A 19,442-nucleotide genomic window follows, 5' to 3' on the forward strand; every position below is an offset into this window, starting at 1 on the left:
TTCTCCCTTTTCTCTGGGCCCTCTGTCAGAGGAAAACTCAGTGAATTTCCTTTCCACCTGGTCACATTTCATAGACTGTGACAGCTAGTGGCTGCTATGACCACAGCCCACAAATCCATTCTGAAAATATGTGGTGGACACTTTTCAAGTAATAGGTAAAAAGCTATGCTTTCTTGGTAAAGATATTTTAGGGGAGATCTACCTTCTGCTTCAATCCCTTTCCACGTCAAATTTACTAGCAAATTAGAATCAATATATAGCTTAATTACAATATTAAGTTTATCTGTTATCTTGAGATTATCATACCTTTATTCGTTCCAGATGCCTGGAATGTTTGCAGATATGTTTCACAGAAATGCTAAGTCCTTAATCAATACAACAAAGTATCTCCAGCTTCCCCAGTGTGATAAATCTAGCAATCAATTACTCTGCCATAGTATAGGCCTGGTACAAGCAGGATTAAAAATATTATTGAAAAATTCTACCTCTTGATTAACTATTGATGAAAGTTCTCAGAATTAAAATGATGTTTCTTAATTTACTATTTTTCAGAATTGGAAACCAAATACACCAAACTATTATATTCTATAGATCATATTCCACAAGGTCATGAAATCTTCCAAGCATAAAAAGGAAAATTATCAGCCACCAGAAACAAAAAAATAGGTGAATAAAGCCACTCTTGATTTCTATTCCTAGGAATTCAAAGATATTTGCATATAGAAAATTATGTTATTTTGAAAGTAGTAATGAATTTGAAAACATCTCATGCTCCAGAAGCCTGATTTTAGATCTATTATGGAATTCTGTGCTCTACAAACAATGCCCTATTAATCCCCCTATCGACTTGCTTCTTATGGTCCTTGTCTGGAACTAGTTTTAGTGTACAATGAAGCATTTAAATATTTTATATAAATAAATAAAAGAGGATTGGGTAGTGAGTAACATCAAAGAGCTTCACTACTTGGCAGTGCTAAATGTCTGCGACAGCTTGGTTAGCCACTGAAAAATCGCTCTAATGATATACTCACTGGAAATGTCCCCAGTTGCCTTAGAAAAAGTAAGATCCAACCAGGGAAAACTCTGTCCAGCTCCATCATGAAAACAGAATCTGCAGCTGAAAAAGGTACATAGGACTGTGTGAAGAGGTCTGCTGAAATATTCGGGGGTGACAAGTGTTTTGAGTTGTAGAGAAGATAGAGGTAGAGAAAGGCAGACAGTGCTTCAAGGAGGAAGCAGCAATATGAGTTTGTATTTATTCCTTTACTCCACAAACATGCCAGCTACTACTATCTAGCAGGCACTGCACTGGGACAAGGTTTACATGCTGAATACAACACACCCTTAGTAACTTTGGCACTGGAATGTTAGAAAAAACCCCAGGTTGGGGTGGATAAGAGAAAATAGAATGGAAGAGAACCTAAACCAGAATTTGACTCCTACTGAGGTAATGCGAGGATGGGTGCCATTTTTGCAAAGATCTCACTGTGGGACACAGTTTAAAGTTGTGCAGTATATAGAAAAATGCAACACAAAACACCTGGTCTGATGGTATTTCATTGAGAATTTTTTGCCTTAGGATAGCGTATGAAAAGATATGTGGATGAAGCTCGGTGGTGAGAAAACACAATGTTGGGCTGTGCACAGGCAGAATAATGAAGAGGGTGAGTTGAGTAGTGTGATGGATTTTTTTTTCCTCCAGCTTCTAGATCTTAATGGAGATAAAAAAATTTTGTCAAGATCTGATTTTTAAGTCCTCATATACTGGACTCTGACAGCTGAGCCATGGGTGGCAACTGCTTAAACTAAGTCACTTTAAGCAACCATTCAAAGTACTTATGCAATCAGGTTGAAACTATTTTTAATGAGGAGAAGAAGGCTCCTTGGAGGCACTGACAGCTCTTGAACCCTGATAGCACACTTTGCACAGAGATCCCCCAGAAGCTGGCTCTGAGCAACTCTTCACATTTGCCATTTGATTAATTAAAGATGAATGGCAGAGACTTTTCCCTAAATGGGTTACTTGATTTAAGAGCTGCTGGCTAATTTTGGTTGGATACTTTAATAGAAGAGGGAAGAGAAAAGGAAAGAAAGGGGCTTGAAGAAAGAGGTAGAGAAAAGAAACACAAGGATGGAGAACAAAGAGAGACCATTTGGTAACAAATTTATTTCTTGATTTTAACCCTTAATTCCTAGGTCTTCCAGCTCGAGACTATTTTGATTTGGTTTATGTCATTCTTATGTCGTCTTCACCCAAACAAGGGATTTTATTTAACCATTGATAGGATTTTTGTTTGTTTGTTTTCTTAAACGCTGGTTTATCTGATAAACTCTGGGCAAATCTTAACAGGCCACTTCTTATATATGACGTTGATGTGGTTTGGTTTAGTGACATGGCTTAAAGGAGGCATGAAAGTTTCATCTAGCTTTGGCACTAATAAAATGATTGTGAGACGTTGGTTGGGCAAGCTCCTTTACCTATGTGAGCCCCAGTTTTCTAACAGGACTAGCTTTAGTGACCACTCACAGCTGTAGAATTGTAGGATTTTCATTTCTAGGTATCTGAGCATCACTGATATCCTTTGTCTTTTATATCAGTTATGAGCCTCTGTTTGGGTGCGGTCATTTCTTACAGGTCCTAACAATCTATTTTGTTGCCACAATACAACACTGAAAAAAACACATAATCCGTGGCAGATTGGGAGTATTTATTTAACATAAAGCCATTTTTGATCTGTTACCTGGTTTAGTTTAAGTTTTACTTGGCCAAAATGGATTTAGAAGATTGTGGGGAAATATTTTTCCTACTGTTTGTGCAGGTATTCTTTGATAGGAACCATCCATCTCCCCTGAACTGACACCTCCTTTGTTCAAAATTTGTACCACTTGTCGTCCCATATACTAAACCCCCAAACAAAAGCAAAGCTAGAAGGCATGCTCGGGCAAAGGACTTGAGACTGTGTGAGCAGGAATGTGAGGAACAGCATGTCAAGGACAAATTCAAATGTAAGCATTTGGAAGATTAGCATCCAGGGAAACTTTTTTTGTATTCACTTTTGACTAATCAAAATAAATCTTTAAAATCACATTGGGGCTAGAAATTCATTTGTTTTTTCTTTAGAGAAAAGCAGATAGAAAAATCAAAAGCATACTGAAGCAGATCTATAGCTACAGTGACAGTTATGAATAGGTAGCATGCAAGATCCTTCAGGGTGGATTCCAGGAACTGAGCACAGTTCAGGAAGATCCTGAACTTGCACTTAATTATTTAGAAAATGCTCTCCTTGCTGCTAAGTAAGCACATGATGTTCTCTGGCACATCAATTAGTTTGAATTCTCAGCCCTGTAGCAAAGCTGTCAGGCAGGGCTGCTTGCATGCATTTCTAACTGCAAAATGATGAGGCTCCTAAGAGAGGTGCCCCCAGCTTTGCAGCATGACCCTGCTACAAGGATTTTAGCCTAAGGAGCAGGAAGATGCCTGGGTCTTTGAGGTTGATGGGAAAAATGGTGATTAAAAGAACTGATTAGCAACCTTAAGCGCGGGGAAAATGGGGGATGAAAACATGACACGTTAACCGAAATTTCTCGCTCTTACTCAAAGGAGAGTTATTATAAGGATGAACAGTGCTGGGCATTTGAGGACTAGGTTGCAAAAGGGAGCTAGGCCTGCCAGGAGGTGATGATGGAGGCTTGCTGAGCCTGGTGGCCATTTGGGCAATAACAGAAGCGATAGTTTGTCCGGAATTGGTTCCTCCGGTGGGTTCTTGGTCTCGCTGACTTCAAGAATGAAGCTGCAGACATTCGCAGTGAATGTTATGGTTCTTAAAGATGGTGTGTCTGGATTTTGTTCCTTCAGATATTCAGATGTGTCCGAAGTTTCTTCCTTCTGGTGGGTTCGAGGTCTCACTGACTTCGGGAGTGAAGACGCAGACCTTCGCAGTGAGTGTTACAGCTCTTACAGGTGGGGCATCTGAAGCTGTTAGTTCTTCCCGGTGGGTTTGTGGTCTTGCTGGCTTCAGGAGTGAAGCTGCAGACCTTTGCACCCAGTGTTAAAGCTATTAAAAGTGGCGCTTCCAGAGTTGTTCATTCCTCCTGGTGGCTTCGTGGTCTCGCTGGCTTCAGGGGTGAAGCTGCAGACCTTTGCAGTGAGTGTTACAGCTCATAAAGGTAGTGCAGACCCCAAGAGTGAGCAGCAGTAAGATTTATTGTAAAGAGTGAAAGAACAAAGCTTCCACACTATGGAAGGGGTCCTGCCTGGGTTGCCACTGCTGGCTGGAGTGGCCAGCTTTTATTCCCTTATTGGGCCCTGCCCACATCCTGCTGATTGGTGCATTTTGCACAGCACTGATTGGTCCATTTTACAGAGTGCTGATTGGTCCATTTTACAGAGTGCGATTGGTCTATTTTTACAGATTGCTCATTGGTGTGTTTACAAACCTTTAGCTAGACACAGAGTGCTGATTGGTGCATTTACAATCCTTTAGCTAGACAGAAAAGTTCTCCAAGTCCCCACCCAACCCAGAAGCCCAGCCGGCTTCACCTCTCAATCACCCCTCTAAACAGGACACCCCAACTGCTGTTGGGAATTGGCCAATGACCACTCTAGCTACTTCCTGCTGAATAGGGGTGAAGAAGGGGCCCCGTAGTTGTAGTGTCCTCCAGAAGGGAACACTTTAGGCCAGTGAAAGGGCCAGCAGGTCAGTCCAGGGGTCGTTGGTAGAAGTTGTTAGTTGAGCTTATTTGGGGTTCCATTTGTAAGACCATCCGTAGCTTGATGGCCTCAATCCTAGAGGAAACAAATTTGACAAGAAGGTTAAAAATACAGGGCCAAAGGCGAGTAACAGTAAGATGGCTGCCATGGGACCTAGAAAGAGGAGAAGTCATGTTGCCCAACTCCAGAGGTTGGTATAAGTGTTTGAAACGCATTGTCTGATTTCAGAAGCCTTTTCCTGTGAATGCCGGGCGGCATCTCATACCATCCCTGACTGGTTAGTGTAAAAACAACACTCTTCCCCTAAGAAGGTGCAGAGTCCTCCTTTCTCAGCAAGGAGGAGGTCTAGGCCTCGGCAGTTTTGGAGAGTCACTGCTGCCAAAGAGTCTATTTGGGATTGTAGTTACTATCTTTACTGGATAGATTTTGTTATTTCTTGCAAACTATCTGAGAAATGCTTTGAGAACGTGTGGTAGTAGGATAATGAAGTAAACTGGCTATTCTGGTTCCTGTAGCTGTGGTCATTTCTAACCCTATGAGTAGGGTTATTAGTTGTATGGCCCTGCACTGATGGACTTGAGCTTTGAGGGACACTGATAGGGTCTGATTTCCGTAAGATTAGAAGTTAGGATAATATATATTACACTGTTAACTTTTAGCAAACTTTACTTTTGTTGAAAACCTTGTAAGTTTGGGATTTCACTTATTCTTTGTTATAAATAAGACCTCATTCAGTCCAGATTAACTTAAAATTGGTATAGATGGCTCCTTCCTGATTCTCTAAGTACTTTAAGGTTTGGCTGAGTGCAAACAGCGCGCACATTTGAGCAGACCAATTATTAGGCAATTTTCCTAATTCTGCTTCTATAAGAGTTTTCTTATCACTTACTGAATACCCATTGTGTCTTTTTCCTTAATCGCCTGGGAGGAACCATCTATTGTCCTATCCTGAAGGGAGTTCCTCCTATGTCTGGTAGGACCTTCAGATTTAGATCCCCTATTAGAAAACCTGTTGGGTTCAGGATTTTTGATAGGAAGGCTACGGGTTGTCAGTGGCCTCAGTGCTTTCTGACAATGCCCTTGTTTACACTGACAACAAGGTGGTATTGGAGTGTTACAGGATCACAGAGAAGACCTTCAATTATCAATTATAGGTTTTATATTTACCCTGGCTTTTAAAGGAATAGGGTACACTGTTTTTTCTTTACTACTTCTATCTCTTTCTCTCTCTTTGACTCTCTGTTTCTCTGTCTCTTCCTCTCTGTCTCCTTCTCTTTGACTTCCTTTCTCTTTCTGTCTCTCACTGTCTCTCTGTCTCTTCCCCTCTCTCTCTCTCTCTCTCTCTCTGACTTTCTGTCTCTTTCTCTCTTTCCTTCTGTCTTTGACTTTGTCTCTCTTTCTCTCTGCTGGTCTTTCCCTGCCTCTTCCAGCCACTTATGCTGCTGTTCTCCCCTCTCCTTCCCCTTTTTGATGGCTTCAGCAGTGTAAGACTGCCACCTCCTTAGGTTTTTGCACTGTGTGCAATAACTCCATAATTTCCTTGTGGTATTTAATGGAGGTTCCAGAGGTTAGGAACTCTCTTTCCACATTGCAGCATGGACATGTAGGGTTGTAGGATTAGATAAGCATACTTGCTATCTGTATACATATTTATTCTTTTTCCTTTTCCCTGTTCTAAGGCTTGGGTAAGTGCCACTAGTCCTGCTAACTGGCGTTGGTCCCTGGGGGAAGAGGCTTACTTTCAAGTATGGTTACATCACTAACTATGGCATAACCCACCCTTCATATCCCATTCTCCACAAATGAACTTCCATCAGTATATAGGTTAAGGTCTGGATTAGCTAAGGGGACTTCTAAGAGATCATCTTGGGCGGCATAAGTCTGGACTGTAACTTGTTGGCGGTCATGCTCGATTGGTTCCCCATCCTCTGGGAGAAAAGTGGCAGGGTTGAGGGCCACGCATGTATATATTTGAAGCACTGGTCCCTCAAGGAGTAGCGCCTGGTATCTAAGGAGGTGGTTGTCTGACAGCCATAAACTTTTTGGTACCTAGTATGCCATTTACATCATGAGTAGTGCAGACAGTGAGATCCTTTCCTTGTATTATTTTGATAGCCTCTGACACTAAGATGACCACCGCTGCAACTACCTGTAAACAGTGATGCCAGCCTTTTGCTACTACATCAATTTCCTTACTTAGGTATGCCACTGGTTGTGGGGTTGTCCCATGAGTCTGAGTAAGGACTCCAAGAGCTATCCCTGCTCTCTCCATGATGTATAAAGAGAAGTTTTGTCCTATGGGAAGGCTTAAAGCTGGAGCTTGTACTACAACGTGCTTTAAGGTTTTGAAGGTTGTTTCTGCCCCTGGTTCCCATTCTACTAGATGGGTATTTGTCCTCTGGGTCTCCTTGATTAGAGTATAGAGGGGCCTGGCTATCTCGCTGTAGCTGGGGATCCATAGTTGGCAAAAGCTGGTGATTCCAAGGAACCCCTGCAACTGTTTTAATGTCTTAGGGTGAGGATAAGCCAGTATAGGCTGTATTCATTCCTTGCTGAGGGCCCTGGTCCCTCTGGCTAAGATTAGATCTAGATATTTGACCTGCTGTAAGCAAAGCTGAGCCTTCAACCTAGATGCCTTGTACCCCTGATTAGTTAGAAAGTTCAAGAGATCCAGAGTAGCCTGCTGGCATGAGGCTTTCAAACTGGTAGCCAAAAGCAAACCATCCACATACTGAAGGACTGGAGTGCCTGGACTTGAGAAATGGCCTAGATCTTGGGCCAGTGCCTGACTTAACAGATGAGGGCTATCCCTAAACCCTTGGGGCAAGACCGTCCATGTAAGTTGGGAGGTGTGGTCTGTGGGATTCTCAAAGGCAAAGAGAAACTGGGAGTCAGAGTGCAGGGGAATACAGAAGAAGGCATCCTTGAGGTCCAGAACAGTGAACCATTCTGCTTCCTCTGGTATTCGAGAGAGCAGAATATAGGGGTTGGGTACAACTGGATAGAGAGGAATTACTGCCTCATTGATGAGTCTAAGATTTTGCACTAGTCTCCACTGACCATTCGAATTTTGTAGTCCTGGAATTGGGATGTTGCAGGTACTGCTGCATTCCCTTACTAAGCCTTGAGCTTTTAAATGTTTAACAATATCCTGTAATCCTTTATGAGCTTCAGGCCTTAAGGGATATTGCCTTTGATAAGGAAAAGTGGTGGGGTCTTTTAGCCTCATCTGGACTGGGCGGGCATTTTTTGCCCTTCCAAATTGTCCCTCCAATGCCCAGACTTCAGGGTTGATTCCCTCCTGAAGTAGGGGATAACAAATGGGTAACTTGTTCCCCATATTCATGTAGATAATAGCTCCAGCTTTGGCTAATATCCCTTCCTAATAAGGGTGTGGGACTTTCAGGCATAACAAGAAAGGCATGTGAAAAGAGCAAAGTCTCCCAGTTACAACTGAGGAGGTGGGAGAAATACCTGGTTACAGGCTGTCCCAGGATTCCTCAGATGGTAATGGACCTTGAGGACAGTCATCTGGGACAGGAGATTAACACTGAGAAGGCCACACCAGTGTCCAGGAGGAAGTCAATTTCCTGGCCCTCAATGGTTAAATGTACCTGGGGCTCAGTGAGGGTGATGACATGAGCTGGTGCTTGCCCCAGGAACCCTCAGTCCTGTTGTTGGATCATCTGGTTGGGGGCTTCTGTCCCAGAGAACCTTTGTCCTCTGGGGCAGTGTGCCTTCCAGTGATTGCCTCGGCATAGTGGACATGGGCGAGGGGGCAGCTTGTTTCTCATAGGACAATTTTTTTTTAAAGTGTCCTTGTAAACCACACTGACACCAAGCCCTACCGGGTGATTGGCCTGCTCCATTTTCTGTCCAAGGTTTGTTTGTCTGAGGGCCATGACTAAGGCTGCGACCTTTCTCTGATCTCTCTTTTCCTTTTGGGCCTGTTCCTCTCGGTCCCTGTTATAGAACACCAAGGTTGCCAGGTTTAATAATGCCTCCAGATTTTGTTCAGGGCCCAGGGCTCGCTTTTGAAGCTTTCTCCTGATATCTGCAGCTGATTGGGTAATAAACTTATCTTTTAGAACCAATTGACCCTCTAGTGAGTCGGGTGACAGGGGAGTATATTTCCTGAAGGCTTTCCATAGCTGCTTCAGGAAGGCAGAAGGATTTTCTTCCTTTCCCTGAGTTATGGTGGATATCACGAATAAATAATGGGGTTTTTCCTAATTTTCCTTAGTCCTTCTAGAACACAAGTCAGCAGATGTTTACAGACTCCAGTCCCCATGATCTGAGTCGAGGTCCCAGTGGGGATCCATACTGGGGATGGCTTGCTGACTGGTAGGGAATTTGTCTCTTTCTTCAGCTGTCATTCTATCATTTACTTGACTAAGACACCAGGTATCTCCAAACTCTTGGGCTGCAGCTAAAGCTGCATTCTTTTCATTAAAGCCCAGGGTTTGATCTCACAATAGCATGACACCTCTCCAAGTGAGATCGAAGGTTTGCTCTAGACCCTGTAGGACATCTGTATACCTATCAGGATCATCTGAAAGCTTCCCCAGGTCTGCCTTGATCTGCTTTAAATCAGAGAGGGAGAAGGGGACATGTACCCGGGTTGGGCCAAATTCCCCTCCCCCTACAGCTTCAAGGGGACAAACTGATAGGTTTTTGTGATCCTTTGGAGATTTCTTTGCTTATTTCCTTCTGGGTGGGGGAGATTAGAGGAGGCTTGTCATTAATAGGAAGGGGAGCTATAGGGAGGCTAGAATATGGGGGTAAGCTGAGAGGTCCTCCTGTGGGATGTAAATTGCAAAGCTTTGTATAGTTGTTATTATCCTTCAATGAAAAGAAAGCTTGGACATAAGGTATTTCACTCCATTTGCCTTCCCTCTTACAGAAAAGGTCAAGCTGCAGGATAGTATTATAATTTATACTTCCCTCAGGTGGCCATTTTTCCCCATCAGAGAGAGAATATTGGGGCCAGGCCACAGTGCAGAAAAAAATGAGTCACCTTTTTTTTAGGTTGTGCAGGTCAAATTCGTCCCCATGGCTTTGGATGCATTTCAAGGGTGAGCCTGTTGATGCCTCAGTATTTCCCATCTGAAAGACAAAACCGCCCAGGGGTTTGGTTTGTTCCTCCCCCTGCCCAAGAACCTGCAACCATCCCTAGATCCTGCTGATTGGAATAGTTGCGCTGACTGGCGCAGCAGCAGAAACATTAGTTTTCCTCCTAGACCACAAGGAGTACTGAGGAAGGTTGGATTTAGTGACCCTTACTGATACATTCTCAAAAACCTGCACCCTTGCCTGTCCTCCTAGACCACAAGGAGGACCAAGAAAAATTGGATTTAGTGGCCCTTACCGACCCATTCTCGAAAACCTGTTAGAATACTAAACATTCTCCTGTTAGTATTGGGACTTTACCCCTGTCCTATAAAGATGTTATGCACCAAAAATGGAGTGGAGGGCCATACCCTGAGGGAGGGAAGAGATCTCCAGGGTTGGAAGAGTGGCACCTTTTGTCCTTACTTGAATAGGAAGGATACGATTTTGGAGGCTCCCCATATCTAGCTTCAGGAATAGCTTTTGTTAGGCCTGCTTGTCTGAGGAGGGATCCTAAAATTCCAGATAGTCCTCCCTCCAATAGGTCTTTGGGCAAAAAATTATGTATTTCTGACTGGCGAGCCCGGGTGCCTAAAGAAGGTAACAGAGTCCTGAAGTTTATACTAGAAATCATTCTTACAGGAGAAACTAGAAAAGCACCAGAGACAGGGAGTGGTTTTTGGAAGTGGGACTAGCCTCAGAGAAGAGATGTGAGAGGAAGTTTGTCTGACAGGCATTAGGACCCAGGAGGCAAGTGTCAGGATAGATAGGATAGATGGGTGAGTCTTGCTTGGGTGACATGGCTTTGAGAGTTCTGTTCATGGCCACAGGGTCAACCAACTTGTTGTCAGGACCCCAGAGCTGAATGGCTTTCCTCTCTGTCGACCCTCAGCTCAGCCCGGAAGTACAGAAAAAGCAGAACTGGCCCAGGCAAACCAACACTCCCAACTCTGAAGAGTCAGGGGTTGTTAGAGAGCCCTTTCCCAGAAAGCCTGACACTTGTGTCTTTAGTCTGGTGGCCACGCTAGTCACTTTTAACTGGCCGACAGGTGCCTGGTATTTAGCCCCCGAATGCTAATGAAAAATAGAATAGCAAGCAAAAGGGGTCCGATGGTACTCACTGCTTGGTGATGGCTGACGGTCCCTTATGGTTGCCAAAATGTGTCCAGAATTGGTTCCTTCCGGTGGGTTCTTGATCTCACTGACTTCAAGAATGAAGCCGTGGACCCTCACGGTGAGTGTTACAGTCCTTCAAGATGGTGTGTCTGGAGTTTGTTCCTTCAGATTTTCAGATGTGTCCAGAGTTTCTTCCTTCTGGTGGGATCATGGTCTCGCTGACTTCAGGAGTGAAGACGCAGACCTTCACAGTGAGTGTTACAGCTCTTAAAGGTGGCACGTCTGAAGTTGTTCATTCTTCCCGGTGGGTTCGTGGTCTTACTGGCTTCAGGAGTGAAGCTACAGACTTTTGCGGCGAGTGTTACAGCTCATAAAGGTAGTGCAGACCCAAAGAGTGAGCAGCAGCAAGATCTATTGCGAAGAACAAAAGAACAAAGTTTCCACAATGTGGAAGTGGACCCGAGTGGGTTGCCACTGCTGGCTCCAGTGACCAGCTTTTATTCCCTTATTTGGCCCTGCCCACATCCTACTGATTGGTCCATTTTACACAGCGCGGATTGGTCCATTTTACAGAGTGCTCATTGATGTGTTTACAAACATTTAGCTAGACACAGAGTGCTGATTGGTACATTTACAATCCTTTAGCTAGACAGAAAAGTTCTCCAGGTCCCCACCCAATTAGCTAGACACAGAGCACTGATTGGTGCATTTATAATCCTTTAGCTAGACAGAAAAGTTCTCCAAGTCCCTACCTGACTTAGAAGCCCAGCTGGCTTCACCTCAATAGGACAGTTATGTCCTATTATGTGCTCAGTCAATGCAATACAGTAGCAGGCTGAGAGCCATATGGTTACGTGATTAAATGTCTCTACCATATGTACACTTAAAATATGGTAAAAGATAATGTGAGGGAACAATGGAAAAAGAATAATGTATGAAAGGGCCATAGAATAGAAAGATGTTATTTTAGTTTGGAGGAACCAAGGGCAACTTCCTGAAAAATGTAACATCTGAGCAGGATCTTGAAGGAAGAGGAGAAGTGTTTAGAAGACAGACGAGGAAGCAATGCATTCCAGGTGAGGGAACCACAGGGACAAAAGCATCAAGGTATCAAGTTTCAGTAATGGGTGATTTGGTGCAGCTAACAGACAGCACATGAGAAGGGAAAGATAGACAATTAAGTGGGAGAGGGCATCTGGCGCCAGATTGTTCTAGGCGCAAAGATTTTGAACTTTATTCTGGAAGCAGTGAAAAGCTGTCAGTGCCTCTGAACAGGAAAGGAACACAATTAGAACTGCAGAAGTGTGGAAGATGAACTGCAGGGCAGGAAGGGGCTGAAAACTGCTATAAGGCAATGGTATAGATCAGAGTTAATGTTGACCACAACAGAGGGAATTAAAAGAAACGATGGGGATGAGGAACATCATGGAGCCAAATCACACTGAACTTGATGGCTTATGGCATATCTGGAGTAAAGAGTAGGAACCAGTAACTGAATGGGTGGAGGTTTCACATCTGCCATGGCAGGAGTAGAAGAGAGAACACAGAGAATGAGCAGGGGGATGGCAGAGGATAAAAGGCCCAAGGATATGTAGTCCCAGCTACTCGGGAGGCTGAGGCAGGAGAACCGCGTGAACCCGGGAGGCGGAGCTTGCAGTGAGCTGAGATCGGCCACTGCACTCCAGCCTGGGCCACAGAGCGAGACTCCGTCTCAAAAAAAAAAAAAAAAAAAAAAGGCCCAAGGATAAGAAATTCTGTTTTGGGCCAGGTGCGGTGGCTCACGTCTGTAATCCCAGCACTTCAGAAGGCTGAGGCGGGCAAATCACGAGGTCAGGAGTTCGAGATCAGCCTGGCCAACATGGCGAAACTCCATCTCTACTAAAAATACAACAAATTAGCTGGGCGTAGTGGCGGGCGCCTATAATCCCAGCTACTTGAGAGGCTGAGACAGGAGAATCGTTTGAACCTGAGAGGCAGAGGTTGCAGTGAGCCCAGATTGCGCCACTGCACTCCAGCCCAGGTGACAGAGTGAGACTCTGTCTCAAACAAACAAACAAACAAACAAAACAAAACAAAACAAAAAACCACAAAAAACAAAGAAATTTTATTTTGGACATGCTACACATGTGAGAACAGAGAAATGTGTCCATGAAAATGTCCTGCTTGTATACATGCAGGTCTAGAACCCCAGAGGTCTTATCTGGAGAAAAAACTAGAGGCATCCCTCATAAAGCGATGAGCATATAACAGGACATAACTGTCCTATTGAGAGGTGATGAAGTCATGATTAGAAACAACAATGAGGACAACAACAGGTTAACCAAGGGGGAAGGGACAAGAAATGAGGATTATAATCTGGGGCCTGACAACATGCAGGGAGCAAACAGAGAGGAAGGTATCCATGCAGAAAGAGACAGGAAAAAAGGGGTAGGAGAAGACAAAGAACAAAAAGTCTAACCTTCTGAAAGCCAAGGAAGGAGACAGTTAAGAACTGATGATTTTTAGGACAAATACCTAATGCATGCAGGGCTTAAAACCTAGATGATGGGTTGATGGGTGCAGCAAACCACCATGGCACATGTATACCTATGTAACAAACCTGCACGTTCTGCACATGTATCCTGGAACTTAAAAAAAATAAAAAATAAAAAACTGATGCTTTTAACCAAGCCTCAAGGGCTGCCAAGAAGCCAAGGAGGGTAAGACAGAATTCAGATGCTAAAGTGACAAGAGTGATCTTCAGAAGAGTGTTGTCCACTATGGGGACAGGAGGTTGAAGAGCAGGTAAGCATTTAGAAGTGGAAACAGCAAGGATAGTGATTGCAGTATACAGCTGTCTTCTTTATATTATAGGAAAAATAGATTTGGAACTGAGAATTTTGAGCATTGAAATGTCATGGTGATAGACAAGGACTTGAAAAAGGCAAACATTTATTTAAAATGATATATTTGTATTTTTATTTCAAACCTTGAAATCTACTTACTCATATATCCTAAAGTAAATGAAACCAATAAACAAAGCACAAATTTAATTAAGCATGTGTTAGTGGTTCATTCAGCACCTGGGTAAAACCAAATATACCTACAGAGGTACAGAATTTCCATGGCTAATATGTGTTGAATTTTATTAGTTACCATTAGTAATTAGAGTCATACGTGGAGTTAATAGTCTGTAAATATTACTTGAGTGCTTACTATACTCCTAGATGATGGTGGGGACCAGAGTCCTCTCTGTCTTTGTAGATCTCTCATGGTTTCCATAGCTACAGTGTGACTCCCCTAACTTTAAATACTCAGACCCACTCTCCACACATGATACTGTACTGCAGAGTTGAGATGTGAAGGAACAGTTGCCCACCTTGAGGCCTGAGGCCCTGAGTTCTGGTTCTAGCTCTAATATTGCCAGACTCAGAGTGCTGCTGACTCGGGTTTAGTCACCCTCTTTCTCTTTTTCTGTGAATAGAGGTTTTAGTGCCTGCCAGGCACCCTTTCAAGGGTTTCTACAAAATTTCACTTATCTTTCCTAACAAACCTAGAGAGGAAGGCAAATAATCCTGGTTTCACAGATTAAAAACTCAGTTAATTGGAAGTAAATCCAAATAAGATATGTGGGATTATCTCTCCTTGGCTGCCTATCTAAAATATATAGACTTCTCAGGATAATATTTTTCTACATAGCATTTATCAATGTACACTTGACTTATATGGGTTATAGTCCATATTCTCACTGGATGTAAGTTTCCTTAGGACAGGAACTTTTGCTGTTTCATATACACTGTGTTCTCTTTCTCTTGGACTTAAACGCAGACCTGGACAATTGAAACGATACCAATTTAAGCAATTTAAATGAATGAGGGGCCCACTGTTAACTGAATTCAGATCAATTTAAATGAATGAGGGACCCATTGTTAACTGAATTCAGTGAAATATTTTGAGTTAAATTTGACAGTTTGAGAGTCTGTCTTCTCTCCAGAGTAAGTAGGTCTCTTGGGTACCAGCGAGTATACCAAGGCAAAAGTATATCTGTCAAATGTCCCCTTCCCCCATCACAGGTATTCATGAAGCTTCGCAAAGCTCTCTCATATTACTTCCAAGGATCAGCCAAATCCTGGGAGGCTCTGGGTCAATGTGTCATTCTGCCAACTTGAGGCAGTAAGGCCATCAGTCATGGGAAGGGCATTTTCTGTGAGTCAACATCACCCCTTCCTGAATACTGAGCTTTCAATATTGACATATGGTCCCAGAAGAGGCCTTTAGGAAAAGTCAATTTGATGACACCACTGAAATGCTGGTAACTAGAGGCCTGAGGTGAAAATGCAAATTTATTAATATAGGCTGCAAAGTCCACTAAACAATCTCAAGTTAGAAAAGCTGAAATTAAAGACTTGGAATCAACCCAAATGTCCATCAGTGACAGACTGGATTAAGAAAATGTGGCACATATACACCATGGAATACTATGCAGCCATAAAAAAGGATGAGTTTGTGTCTTTTGTAGGGACATGGATGCAGCTGGAAACCATCATTCTTAGCAAACTATCACAAGAACAGAAAACCAAACACCGCATGTTCTCCCTCATAGCTGGGAACTGAACAATGAGATCACTTGGACTCGGGAAGGGGGACATCACACACCGGGGCCTATCATTGGGGGGGGGAGGGGGAGGGATTGCATTGGGAGTTATACCTGATGTAAATGACGAGTTGTTGGGTGCTGACGAGTTGATGGGTGCAGCACAGCAACATGGCACAAGTATACATATGTAACAAACCTGCACGTTATGTACATGTACCCTAGAACTTAAAGTATAATAATAATAATAAAAAAAAGAAAAGCTGAAATCTACTTACTTACTTATTACCTCAAGTCTTGAGTACAACCTTCACTTAACCTGCTGCTGCTTCTTGCTACTGAGCTCCTGTCTCCTTTCACAGCCAAACTTGGAGAATTGACCTGCATGTGTTCCTTCTCTTTCTTCAGAACATCGTTTCATTTAATTTGACTTCTGCTGCTATTATTTTTTTGCAAACTTCATCTTATAAAATGCTGCTTTTAGCTTAGGCCAGCACTTTGCACACAGTAGGAGTTTAATTAATGCTTTAATTCAACAGAGGTTTTGATTGATTTGTTATGTCATTGGAAGCCACTCCTGACCTCCTAGTCAATACACTTTTTCTTTGCCTGCTCTCTGAGAGATGCTATTGCCACTCCTCATTTTCTTGAAACCATGTTTGTCTCTATGGGATACAACACAGACCACTAGATTTTGAAACCAAATGACATTAGTTGAATCCTTGACCCACCATGCAAAATCTGTGTGTGACTTTGATGAACTTATAATCTTTATATTTTCATTTCTTTCCTCTATAAATCTGCTTCTACCTGAAAAAATTTGAGTGAGGGTGAAATGAAGTCATGTTAAATGACTTTGCAAATGAATTAGTGCATAATATATTCACATATAAATATGTATATGTACATTTTATATCTAATTGAGTGTTTCTCACTGTGCCTTCCTTACTGTGTTGTGGGGAGGATAAAATTAAAGATACATGTATGTGAAAGTGCCTAGCACAGCAGATGCCTGCATGATGAGAAGGGACCAGTCATACATCATGGGGAGGAACACTTGAAACAGGAGGCACAGTTAGTGCAGCAATACTATGGAAGGAAAGAGTTTGAATGGAGGAGGAGGAACGAAAGGATTGACAAATGTGGTTTGAGTATAGGAAACAAGGGCAGGAGTGACACAAATTGATGCTAGACATTCCCTCTTCTTGACATATATCCAAAGGAAATGAAATCAGCATCTCATAAAGATATCCGCAGTCGCATGTTCATTTTAGCATTATTCACAATAGCCAAATTATGAAAGCAAGATTCATTGACAGATGAATGGATAAAGCAAATGTGGTATATGTTTATATAATGCAATATTATTCAACTGTAAAAAAGGAGATCCCGACATTATCTACAACATAGATGTTTATTTCATACTATGTGAAATAAGCCAGACAGAAAAATATTACATGCTCTCACCTGTATGTACAATATATTTTGGGGAAGAGCTCAAATACACAGAAATAGAGAATAAAACAGTGGGTACCATGGGCAGGTGGTGGGGAGAAGAAATGGGGAGTTTTAGATAAAAGGACACAAAATAGCAGACACGTAGGATGAACAGGCCTAGATATCTGATATTCAATAGGAGGACTAAACTTAATAAAATTGTATTGCATTAGGAATTTTGTTAAATAATTAGATTTTAGCTGGTCTTGTCACACAAAAAAGTAACTATGTGAGATGATATATGTGTCAATTTGCTATAGTAACCATTTTACTATTGATATGTAGCCCATAACACTGTGCTGTAAACTTGGAATGTACACAATAAAAATTATTTTTTTAAAAAAGATAACACTGGAAAAATAAGCAGAGATTGGATCACATAGAAGCTTGTAGAAATTTGGATTTTATTCTAAGTTCAATGGGGTGCCATATGAAGGTTTTGAGCAAGGGTGTGGAGTGATCCCACTGAAATTCTAAAAATATCACAAGGATACTGTGTAGGTGGTAGTGGGACCAGCATGGAAGGAGAGAGATAAATTAGGAGGTGGTGCAGCCATCCAGAGACTAACTGATAGGCGATTCTCTTAAGGAGGCAAGCACGAAGATGGAAACAGTGGACAAATAAGAATATATTGTGAGAAAGAGTCAACAATAAAATATAAATGCTTTTACTGATATCTAATAGTCTTTATAATTTGGCTATAAACCCTCTATCCTAACTTGAACTTACATGTCACTGCTCCATGTCTCTTGTGCCAGCCAAGGTAGGGTACAGTTAAGTCCCTTTGTGCACTCCTGCCTTCATTCCTTGCTCATGTCTCCTCATTAAAGTATCCTTTCTATATAAGTGGTCTCTAAACTTTTTGACTGTAGACATGCCTCTATAATATGTGCATGTTTAGTATATGAATTGCGTATATGCATATTATTAGTTTATATGATAAATATTAGTAAAGTCTAATTTAAAAAAAAACATAAAAAGTGATTATAAATGAAAATCTTAATTATTTCTTTCTCCACTCCAGTAGATGTCTTGTGGCCCACATTTCCCTTGAAGTAAGCACATGTCACTTGGTGAACACAGGTTATTGATTTTTACCAATTCTTTAAAATTTAAATCAAGCTACTTTTCCTATGAAATTGTTCTTAACATCCTTGGCTTTGAAGTCCTATAGACACCTGAATTCTACCACTGAAATTAAATTTAGCATTTTTCTTTCACCATTTGTAGTGCTTCACTCTGTCATGTCTTTTCTTCATCTAGTCTACAGGCTCCTTGAGGGCACCAAATAATATTTTAAATTTGTTTTCATCAACATTAATATTTGTTGACTGAAGGAGGAATGTAATAACTTTTAAAAAAATCCTGTTTAGTCGTGGACATCAAGGGTTATTCATCAATTCAACAACAATTATCCCCTGAGTATCTAGATTAAGTGTTCAAGTTGTTGGGTATCAAGAAATGACAGGACTAGCAAGGTCTCTTCTCTCATAGAGCTGACATTCAAGAGGGAGTGTGACAGGAAATAAATAAATAATGAACCAAGATAATTTAAAATGATGAATGACAAGTTTTATGGAGAAAACCATGTAGTAGGGAAGTTGGTTGGGGTAAATGTGATGAATGAAGTCCTCTAAGGAAGTGCCATTGTGTCTCTCTATCCTATATGATGGAAGACTCAAAGAGTTAAGCTTATCAGAGGTGAGTTATAAATACTTGCCATTCCAGGCATATGGTTTTCTTATCCCCATTGATTTAGCTCTATTCTAACGTCCACGGTCATTAAGATTATTTAAAATTTCTTTGTCATAGTGACCAATTCTCGTTTTTAAAGGCTAGCCACTAACTTACAAGTCAGTAGAATAAGTCAGTAAGGCTAATGTTAGCTGCCATAACAAACAAGTCTCCAAATATCAGTGGCTTCACACAATAGAAATTGATTTCTTATTTATGTGACAGTTCAATATGGGTGTTCTTTGTTGGCAGATGACCTTTTGAGATCTAGATGCTTCCATCTTCTGGTCTCATTTTCATCTAGGATCTTAGAGTTCTCCACATTTAGCCAGAGGATACAAAAAGAAAGGAAAATACTACATATGGGAGGATTTTGTGGACCTGTAATGAAAGTGGTGATTTGCATATTCCAGAACAAAGAGGCTATGTCTCATTGCAAAGGTGGCTGGAAAATGTAATTTCATTGTGGCACTGGAACAAACAAAAGTGGGTGTTATGAGGCTGGCCAGTCTCTGTCATAGTTTGCTGCTCTAGAGTCCTTTTTTTCTAAAGTTTGAAATATATTTAAATTTGATGACCACCATAAAGTAAGAAAAAGGTGCGTATGATAAAATGCACCTTTATCTGAGAGAATTCAAATTCATCTCCAATGATTTTTTTTCACTGATTTTAACTTCCTGCAGTTAATTTCATGCAGCCCA

At 41.8% G+C, this 19,442-nt stretch overlaps 1 long non-coding RNA gene across 1 annotated transcript in view; it reads left to right on the plus strand.

Annotated features, from left to right (window-relative positions):
- The first annotated feature begins 1,989 nt into the window (after window positions 1-1,989).
- The window catches only part of LOC112634872, a 246,834-nt gene continuing 229,381 nt past the window's right edge, over window positions 1,990-19,442 (plus strand). Inside the window, exon 1 of the long non-coding RNA XR_003121840.1 lies at window positions 1,990-2,156. This is a non-coding gene — a long non-coding RNA (uncharacterized LOC112634872). The remainder of the gene's footprint in view (window positions 2,157-19,442) is intronic.

This window comes from Theropithecus gelada, chromosome 11 (assembly GCF_003255815.1).
Source record: "Theropithecus gelada isolate Dixy chromosome 11, Tgel_1.0, whole genome shotgun sequence".
In the NCBI taxonomy this organism is placed as follows: Eukaryota; Metazoa; Chordata; class Mammalia; order Primates; family Cercopithecidae; genus Theropithecus; species Theropithecus gelada.